A 10,388-nucleotide genomic window follows, 5' to 3' on the forward strand; every position below is an offset into this window, starting at 1 on the left:
GCAATTATTTCTGTAATTAAATATTGTTAGTACATCATTCTTAAATATTCTAATTTCAAAGTGATATCTACATTCAATTTTTTCATATTAATTTTTTTTATTTTGTCTTTGTCTTTTTAATCCAAGAAAAATGTCACTAGAAATAATCAGAATCATCTTATATCCTTTATACAGATTTTTCAACATAATGCTTCTCATAAAATTTTTATCTCGTGTTATTGTTAAAAATATCCTCATCCTTTTAAACGAAATATTCGTTTTGCGTTTGTGTGTAACGATTAAATTTTTTCCAGATTTTAAATATGAGAGCAGAGGTGTCCAGTGTGACAGGAAAAGTTTTAACTGGTTTTAGTAATATTTGATACAGTTATTTTAACCTAGATTTAAAAAAGAAAGCTTTTTAAAGAGACACGGTGACGATAAACGATAAAAATCGACAAAAGGAGAAATTTTGTTTTGCACAAGTTTCAATACTTTAAAAAACCAATTTTATGGAGAAAACTGAAAAATTGAAGAATTTACCATGACTTACTTTTTTCACGTTTTCTTGCTTCACTTCACCGTTGTTTTCAAGTTTTACGCTACAAATAAACGACGCAAAAATTAAGGACGCGTATACTTGGCATTGTTGAATTTTTTGCGATTGTGCATTTGCCCAAATATATCCCGGATAGGTAATAATAAAATAAAGAAAATGTCACCTATATGTTACATATGAATGCATTCCTTTTCCTTAAAAAAAGAGGGAAAATAACATATTTCAAACTAAATCCTTGTTCGACCCGCTATCGTAGACCCCAAATAGCCCTTGTCTTAAAGTATAAAGGAAGAAATCTTTGATATTATTTTTCATATTGATTGCAGTTGTGCAGAGTCTACCGACAGTCTTAATAATGCAATCACATCAGGTGTAGTCTGCTTTCACCATCTGTCACATTTTAAAATATTTCATTTGTCGAACTTGTCGTCTGGTACGCGTAAACTTTTTGTCCAGAAACCGCCGAACGAAATTAAACAAGCTAATTCAGAGAATTTGTGTCCCCCGCTTAGGGAAAAAGTAAACCACGCGCAGTTCCTGGAGGGGGGGGTGTCGGATCCCCCTGACTTAAGTTGTAAATAATTAAATTTGTAGAATTATTAAATGTATACATGTATACTGAAGCAAATAAAATACATGTATGTCAATATGCATATGAAGATTTGTTATTCTTTATTATGTGTATAGAAGATTCTTTTTATATGGAATATTTATCACACTGTAATAATGATTTTATAACCTCATAAATTTTTCATTTCACATGCTGAATACTATCATTTAGTAAAAAAAAAGTATTTAAAAAACAAAAAAAAAAGAAAGAATCGACCGAGATTCGATCCCGGGACCTCTCACATTTGAAGCAAGAGACATGACCACTGGACCACGGAATCGCTTTATACGATGTGAAGTATATGCAGAACTGAAGTCACATACATGTATATATTCATGTTTTCATGTTCGGTATTCTCAAAATTTTACACAATCCATGGTGTTTGATTTATTTAGCCTTTATTAAACAGTTCTACCAGATGTAATAAGAACATAAAGTCCGCCGAGAACCTGTTTTATACGCAATAACTCTCCTCATGCCCCTGCGCTAAAAATAGCGACATGTAATACTATAAATACTAATAAAACAAACGGGGCGGGGCACTTTGAGAGGGGCGAGAGGCGTCCTAGGGAGTTTTGGTATAAAATTACATTGCATAAGCTCAAAATCTTCTTGAAATATCGCCCGGAAATGATATTTTTACACACAGACAGAATGTATAAATTTACGACCTTGAACTTTGACCTTTTGACCTCAAAATCAATAGGGGTCTTCATTAGGCCACAGGGAGTTGTTATATAAAATTTCATTGCAATAGCTCAAATGGTTCTAGAGATATCGTGTGGAAACGAAAGTGTTTTAACAGACAGAATTTGCTTATTTATGACCTTGACCTTTGACCTTTTGACCTCAAAATCAATAGGGGTCTTCTTCAGTCCATAGGGAGGTGCTATGCTAAATTTCATTGCAGAAGCTCAAAGGGTTCTCGAGATATCGTGTGGAAACGAAAGCGTTACAGACAGACAGAAAGACGGACGGACGGCTAGACAAACCCAAATTAATATCCCCCACTTTTCAAGCGGGGGACAAAAATCCGAATTATAATGATTAGATATATTTAATTATATATTTTTAGAATTTAAATTATTGTTACATATGTACTTTTGGATAAAAGACAATGTTACAGGTATCTTTGTTACATTTTTTAGTGATTTTACATTAAAAATGTAGGTCATGGGAATATTCCGGAAATGCAAAGTGTTTAAATTTAAGTATGAGCACACAAAACGCGATTGACGAAATAGGTTTTTTCGGCTAGTCATAGCAATTGCTTTGACATATACAAATATGATCCATCGCGTTGACTGTGCTCATATCAAAATATGTACATATGTGCATAAAAATTCATAGTTTTTTGCCAGAAATTGAAATCCGGGTAAAGTTTGGAATTTATAATTTTGATATGTGACGTTTTGGCGTCATTTCCCATGCATGTTTTAAGCAAGGGGGTTGTCTCAAAATAACTTCGAAGGATAAAGACAGATTGGCTGATACTTCAATTTTCTTAATTTTCCTAGGCCAAAATACTATTTTAAGTGTATTTTGTTCTTTGAAAGCCCTATCTCTTCTCCACCAAGAGTTATAAGGAAAGATAACATTAGTGAATATAAAAGTAGGTTTAACTTCAAGGTCATGGAGTCAATAATAATAGTATATTTAGAAAGGTCTTGTCACAAATAATATATTATAATATTATGTTTAATGTGAAAGTCCTACTTTTCGTTTTCTCTTTTAAGGACAGAATATATATAAAATATATTAAATTTTTTCCAAGATTTTGTCATTGAAGAATTACTACTTTAACATGTTTGCTCACAAAAAATTAATGTACCTTACCGGGCATTTGTGCAAGATACCAGATAATGGCATTTCTCATATAAATTTAGGGGGGAAAATTAGTTTGCCAAAATCAGATTTTTAGTGTCTTAAATTTTTAAAAACAATTAAAAACAGGTTTAGAAATCAGAAAGTAATTAGAATTTTGTATATTTTTCATACATAATGAGATTATACAAAACAGAAATTTGGGGTACGTATCGTCTGGCCTTAAAAGTTATGACCAATTTAGTGTATTGTTAAATACTTTAAAAGTAGGTCGAACTTCAAGGTCACGGGTTCAATAAACATAGCATAACTAGAAAAGTCATATCACAGAAAATGTACTTGTGAAATATGAATATCTCTTATCATTTTAAGTTTATTTCTAAGATTATAAAGTTTTTGTAACAGAAGGACAGACTACCAAATGCAATTATGTGTCCCCTCCCTTTCGCAAAAGCGGGGGACAAAAAGACGTTTGTTCCAATACTGTTTCAGATTGAAATCGTTTGTAAATGTATTTTTTTTTAAGATATGTAATAATAATAATAAATATCATAACTAAAGCATTTGAAATTGCCACTTTTAAGAAATGTAAACCTCATCTTTTCTAATGAAGATAACATTTTATGCAACATACTTCAAAGATTACATTAACGTTATTATAAATTCAAATTCTCCACGCAGTATCGTTAAGGTAGGATTCTTCTCTGGTTGCTGACTAGATGAAATATTCAAAGTATATGTATATATGCGTTTATGTCTTTTATATTTAGGTGTAAGGGATTCAAAAGGCCATATTCTTCTTTCCTCATCACAATTGTACAACTTTACATAGAAATGGTACATTGCGTTTGAAAACTAGAAGGAACTATATTGTTGGCGGAATGGTGACGTACGTATGAAAATATTTTCTTTTCTGCCTCTCATAATTATTTTAGAACAATAAATTAAATTTACATTTTTACGCAACCAAAGACTTGAAGAAATTTTCAAATGTAAGTAAAATTAATAATGATGGAAAGAAGTTTCAAAATATATCAAATAAATATGATTTTTCAATCAAACTAGAACTATGTTAGCTTTTAAAAGCTTCCAATCTAAGTACAAATTTGAGCCAAAAAAAAAACCCAGTAAAAAGTGTTTTTCTCTCTTAGTAAACGATCAGCACTTTTTGTTTTTGTATCATTTTATATCTTTATGTGATTATATTACCATATGTGAAAATAATAAAAAATTAAATATATGAAGTATTTAAAAATAAGTAATATATCCTAAAAATTTAAGAAAAGTAGGGAAAATTTGGATCATTCAATATTCATTCTAGTTAAACTGTTTATATCGATTAAGTAATATCATCTTGTAGGCCCTATATGGTAGTTTCGTTTTATACAAAAGAAAAAAAATCAACCCTCTGAAATGCAAGTAGGGATCGCACGATTGGCAACAGTATTTTTTATTCTTAATGTATAGGGCAAAGGTAATGATCTTGACCTGACCTTGCCGCTAATATAAAGCGGTCAACTTTAATCTCATTGATACCATCACTTAGTGATATTGTCATTATCATTAAAATTCATTAATCTTAAAATACAAGAAATATTAGTGGAATCCTATCTTAAGTTAATTTGGGATCGTTTTCATACAGATGTCTGAAAAGAGAAATGAAAGTTTTGTATAGGAGGAATAATAAACATTAAAATTGAATACTCAGTTTTCTGTATTTTTATTTTTCAAATCAGATACATGATATACATGCATTTTTACTATCTGAAGACATCATTCCTTAGCATAACAGCAGCACCCAGGGCCACAGTCAATACAACAATCTCTTCTTAATATATTTCCTATAAATAGAGATAAGGTCCATTATTTTGTTCGAAAGATTGATATATTTTGATTTTTTCTTTACATAATCATGTTTATCTTTTTAAAGGTGTTAAAACTCATTCAAATCATCTAATAATGAGAGGGTCATAAAAACAAGCAAACTCTATAAAAAAAAATAATCAGTATTATTAGCTTCCATCGCATTATTTGCTTGTATTTTGAAACATTTCTGAGAATCCAATAAAGCATTCATTAAAACAGAAAAGTCACTGTTCGCATATCTTCTAAAAAGAGGTTGACAAAAAAAATATTGGCGTAGCGACGTTGGTCTTCATCAAAGAGTTCAGATCATAGATTCTTTGGGGTTTAACGAATTATCTTATAAACAAGAAATTTTGCAGATATTTTTCTAAATAATATGTTATGCATTATATGAATTTATGTCGTTCCTCTATGAAAAAGTCTCAATGATTGACCAACAGCCCTCGTATATGTATGTTACAATTGCGGATCTTGCAATTCGAACTGGAGCCACTGTAAACAAAACAAAATATAATCCACCTCAAACAGTAGTTATATTAGGAAACGTAAAAAACTGAAATATTGAAAAATGAAAATCTTTCCTACTAATATTTTTATGCTTTTCATATGGTGATTTTGCCAAAAACTCCGGTACCCGTACCTTTCCCTAAGAATTTTATTCGGTAATGACCAATATTTACCCCAAAAATCAAACTTTGACAGAGAAATATATAATTATGTTCTGAAATTGGGGTGTACATGCTGAATTTAAAGTACTGAATATTTTCATAAGCAATGACGTCATATGTTAGAAATGAGGTCAGGAAAATGACGATAATATAAAATTGCCATAATTTCTACAAAAAAGGGTATATATTACATGTACGTCAATATTTTGAGTAAAAGTCACTGAGTGCAGGACTGCTCAGGCTCAATATTTTGATATAATGTGAAGAATGACGATGTCAATGAAATATATAAACATTGTTCCTGGGCAGACCTCTGCTCTATAAGTTTTATAGTAAAAATTGAGCAAATTTTGTATATTTTCTCCTCTTTCTGAAAAATAATACAAAACCAGGCTAGTTTATAATTATCAGATCATAAAAACAGAAATTGTCAATAACCAATTTTGAAAATATAATATGTTTTGTTACCTTATATTTCTCATACAATTTATATTATTTAGCACGTCTCAAGAAATTTTCAAAATATGACTTTTGTGTGGGCAAAAATATGCAATATAACGCATATAATTTCTATAATATCTTATATTAGCTATTAATTATTCACAAGGGCCTTGTCCCTTAAGTTCTAATCTCAAGAAATTTTATATAAATCTCAAAACATTTTTTTTACTTCTCTTCTTTGCCTATAAAAACAAAATGATTTTTGATATACAATGTATTTCAAAAAAGTAGATGTCGGGGATAATAGAGGGTAACAGTGGTGTCCTCGTAAATCATGGATTTAATAATGTTGCGAACAATGCTTATGTGGGTTGGAGTCAGCTGTCTGCAAATGTTTTGCAGGTGATTGTTATCAAAAACTTCTCATAATGTCTAACACGTCCTTTTGGAGTGTGCTACAAGAGGTTGTTTAGACAAAAATGTCAAACGATTCTTTGACCTTTAAAAACTTTTTTATCAAGGATTTAAACAACACACGCGTCTTTATTTTGTTTAATTTTCATTTCCTATAAAGTATTTAAAAGTATGTTTCTACTGACCATTATGAGATGCTTCAAAAGAATCTGCCGTTTCCATATAGGCTGAAAAAAGCATAGATAAATTAATCATACATCATTTTTTTTTATATAAAGGTTCAACAAATTATTCAAGTGCATTATAATAAACATGCATTTTACATTTCTATGTACCACTAACAATTAACATTTTCATCTAGAATAAAGACTGTTTGATTGCACGTCTATGGTAATCTGATGTATTTAAAATAAATATTTTAATCTATTGATACAATGTTCCAAGCCTGCTGAAAAAAAAATGTTGAATTTTCTCTGAGCAAATCTTGTAAATTTATCTCATATACAGAAAACCTTAAGGTTGTGATCTTAAATACCTCCCATATGTTTTTACATTACTTCATAAATAGGTTATTTACTGTTCTAATGTTTTTGATGGAGCCTCTGATTGACATGTAGGTGAGAAACAGACATTGCAATGAATCATTCTTTACGCAATTTTTAATACTGTTAATCTTAATTTATATCTGTTTGCCTGGGGTGTCTTCATTCTCCAACTGAAAAAGTTTTTTAACATGTATGTTTGTTGTTAAAGTCCCTCTAGAATTTTTTTCACTCATGTTGGGATACCACTTGCTAGTGGAGAGATGTAAATTTTGACCTATGCTCGGCACTGGGTTTATATCGTCTAATCCGAAAGACCACTTTCCACGTCCCTCAATTCTATTTGAACCCACGACGTAAGGATCAACTGCTTACCTCACGCCTCTAGAGCAGACGCTCTAACCACTGCGTCTTGCGGGCGACTTTACTTAATAAATGTACTAACATTAAACAAACATACTCCACTTTAAGTATTTTTTTTTGTTACATTAGGAATATAAATGGAATTTTAAATTTGTTTTTGATCATCAGATACTGCGCATGAAGGATATGGAGATAACGAACAATATTCAATAGCAAAGTCAATAAAACAATATTGAATAGGATCAGGGAAAAAAGCGACCTCCAAAACATCAGAGGTGGGATCACGTGCCATGGAGGATTGAGCATCGCGTGCCGACAGGTCACAACCGCCGTGTGCATTAATTTTTTGTCTGATAAATTAAATTATCATGAATTCATTTAGTGTGCTGATGATACATATGTATCTTTATCATAACTTAGGTTTTGTTCCATTTTTCAAACTGCACTTGATTAAAACTTGAAAATGCAACTCTGCATGGAAACTTATTTCAACTGATGAACATAATTTTGTACATGTAAAAAACAAAAAAGGAATGTATATATTCTTATTATTTTTTAGTGGCAATACCATAAGGAGTTAAGATAGCTTTTCATCTGCTAACTTCAGACAAAATTTTGGTTGCCGGCGGACAACCCCACAACTGGTGTTGAAATGCAATCTATTATCGCTATGTTTTATACAATTTAGGGAATCACTGGGCTTTTTTAATAGCAGACATTGTTATAAGTAAAAGACAAATCGAATCTTAATGCGAATAAATCTGACAAGACGATACAAAACAGCCAATCGTTTTTTTGAGTTCGTTTTAAAGGGTATTCTAAAAGAACTCACAGGTTCGGGTGGTGACATTCATTACAGTGGAAAAGAAGGTGAAAGAATCAGCTAATCGATCATGCCATCACTGCTTCTTGTGAATTTGTACGCCTTCCAGAAACTGTTATGGTTAAATTGATAAAAGGCAGCGAAAAAGGCGCTTTCAACTTGATAAGCGAACTATGGGGCTAATTTTGTCGTTCACAGAAATGACTGTGTCTAGATAGAACCACTTGGATTTCAAGTTTTTTTCATTATTGTTTAGAAGGCTTTATCAGTATGAACGCCTTTGCTCAGACATCGTAATTATAACAAAAACAATTAATACATATCTATTTTGTTCTGATTATGTAACAGCTATCAGTGAGGCATCGTTAGTCATATACATGTACGCTATCAGCGGTTCAATGGTAAATATGTTGTATATGTATATCGATTTGATCAACACAAGTATATCGACACAAGTATATGTAAACCGTTTTAAAATCGGTTTACTCATGTGAGGACACAAAATAGTTTCCTATCGTTATCACAATGTCAAGTGGTATATTCATTTCATTATGTTTTCTTTCATATGATGAAAAGATCAATTTTGTCAAGAAATAAAAATTTCACTCACCAGTTCCAAAAATACCTGAAACGGGAAAAAAATAGTTCCCTAAAGGAAGCTCTAAACACTAACAGAAACTGCTTTTTAGACTTGAAGAAAGATATAATATATAAAGGTGTACATATTGAGGCAATTTCATTTATTTGTAACACAGGGTACCTGCCTTATTTCCTCAGGCAAAATATCTCAAGACAATGGACTATTTGTGAGCAGAAATCACTATTGCTTATTCACCATGGAAAAATTAATGAAAATAATGAATTCAAATACTTTTTCTTGGTCTTACATGTATGTAATACTAAAAATATTTTAATCTATTAAAAGTCATGTAATTAAATGTAAATAACATTTTTTTAAATCTTACTTCTAAGGGCAAATCACTCTAACTGCATTAAACTACACTATAAATAGAGCTTTTTAGTGTGCAGGCAGTGTTTAGAGCTTTCTCAAAGAACACATTCTTTCATTAAGGCAAACTTCCTGTGAACAACTGAAACAATGTTTTAAATCACATTTGAAAATGATGATAAAATTGATTCTTGGTTAGTTGAATTTGCTTTTTGAATTTCAATACAGATTTTGGTTGTATATGACGAATGCAATATTGAAAAAAAAACTGGGGTTTTTTTTGGTTTAATTTTTACTATGATATTAATTATAGAAATTTAACATATTCGCAAGATTTCAATATTGAATATGTAATATTTTCTAACACTAGAATCGGTACAAAAATATATTGATTTATGAAAATACATTTAACAATATTAAATTGCGGTACCTAAAATAGCAAATCATAAAATCAATGATGTATTGAAATAATGGAGTGTATCTAAGCATACGATTCTAATTTGATAATTAAGGCTTCTTTTCATTACAGAAGAAACAACATAACAAAATAATGAAGACCTTTAATTGGGTCATTCCATAAATTTATTTACTTCAAAGTAAAGCATATGGACTGCTTTTCTTTATAGTCTTTATATCTAGTGATATATGAAAAATGGCGTGAAGATACCGAATAGTAATTGATCTCAAAAACCTACAAACAACACAAATATTTCAAAAGGGCATAAAACAAGGACCACAGGATATTCCAGAGGTGGAATCATCTTATGTCTACCTGTCACACACGACTCAATGCTTACTTACAGAATAACAAAGCGAGAATCACGAAAGTCTTCATCCTGATTTCCTGAAAGATGTTAGTGTTGTTGATGAATTGCATTAAATAAATTTTCTTATGACGTTATTGATAGCTGATCATGGGCGATTAGTCAATATAGAATTGCATCCATTAATCAAATGCATCATATCAATCATTACGTATTTAATTTTTATAGTTGAATTGCGTTCTCTTTTAGAGTTTATATACTTGATTACACCTGTTACATGTAACAAATGAATGTTGTTAAAGCAAGCAATTTTAAAGATAGTATGAAAAGTTAACAACTGCATCAACTTTTAATATGTATGTTGCTAATAAAAATGATTGCTTTAAGTCTCATTTAAATTTGCACTTTATGCACCTACCTACATCACAGACACATACAATGATATTCTTCCTACTGGATTGAAAACCCCCTTTACGATTGTTGTCTTAGAAAAAAGTGTTCTGAACTTGCTTGTGTCCTATATATTGATGACACATATACATGTACAACTGTCAAAGAGTTTCCGTAGTTTTAATATCGAAAATTT

At 30.6% G+C, this 10,388-nt stretch overlaps 1 long non-coding RNA gene across 1 annotated transcript; it reads right to left on the reverse strand.

Moving 5' to 3' along the window:
- Positions 1 to 5,294: 5,294 nt before the first annotated feature.
- On the reverse strand, positions 5,295 to 9,895 carry LOC134283153 (uncharacterized). The gene is made up of 3 exons (XR_009995428.1): positions 9,825 to 9,895; positions 6,547 to 6,588; positions 5,295 to 5,330 (listed from the first exon to the last, which is right to left on the reverse strand). It is a non-coding gene; the product is annotated as an uncharacterized LOC134283153 (long non-coding RNA).
- Between the last annotated feature and the right edge of the window lie 493 nt (positions 9,896 to 10,388).

The sequence above is a fragment of the Saccostrea cucullata genome, unplaced genomic scaffold, assembly GCF_032062105.1.
Source record: "Saccostrea cucullata isolate Sc308-1 unplaced genomic scaffold, CSIRO_AGI_Scuc_v1 ctg3961, whole genome shotgun sequence".
NCBI lineage: Eukaryota > Metazoa > Mollusca > Bivalvia > Ostreida > Ostreidae > Saccostrea > Saccostrea cuccullata.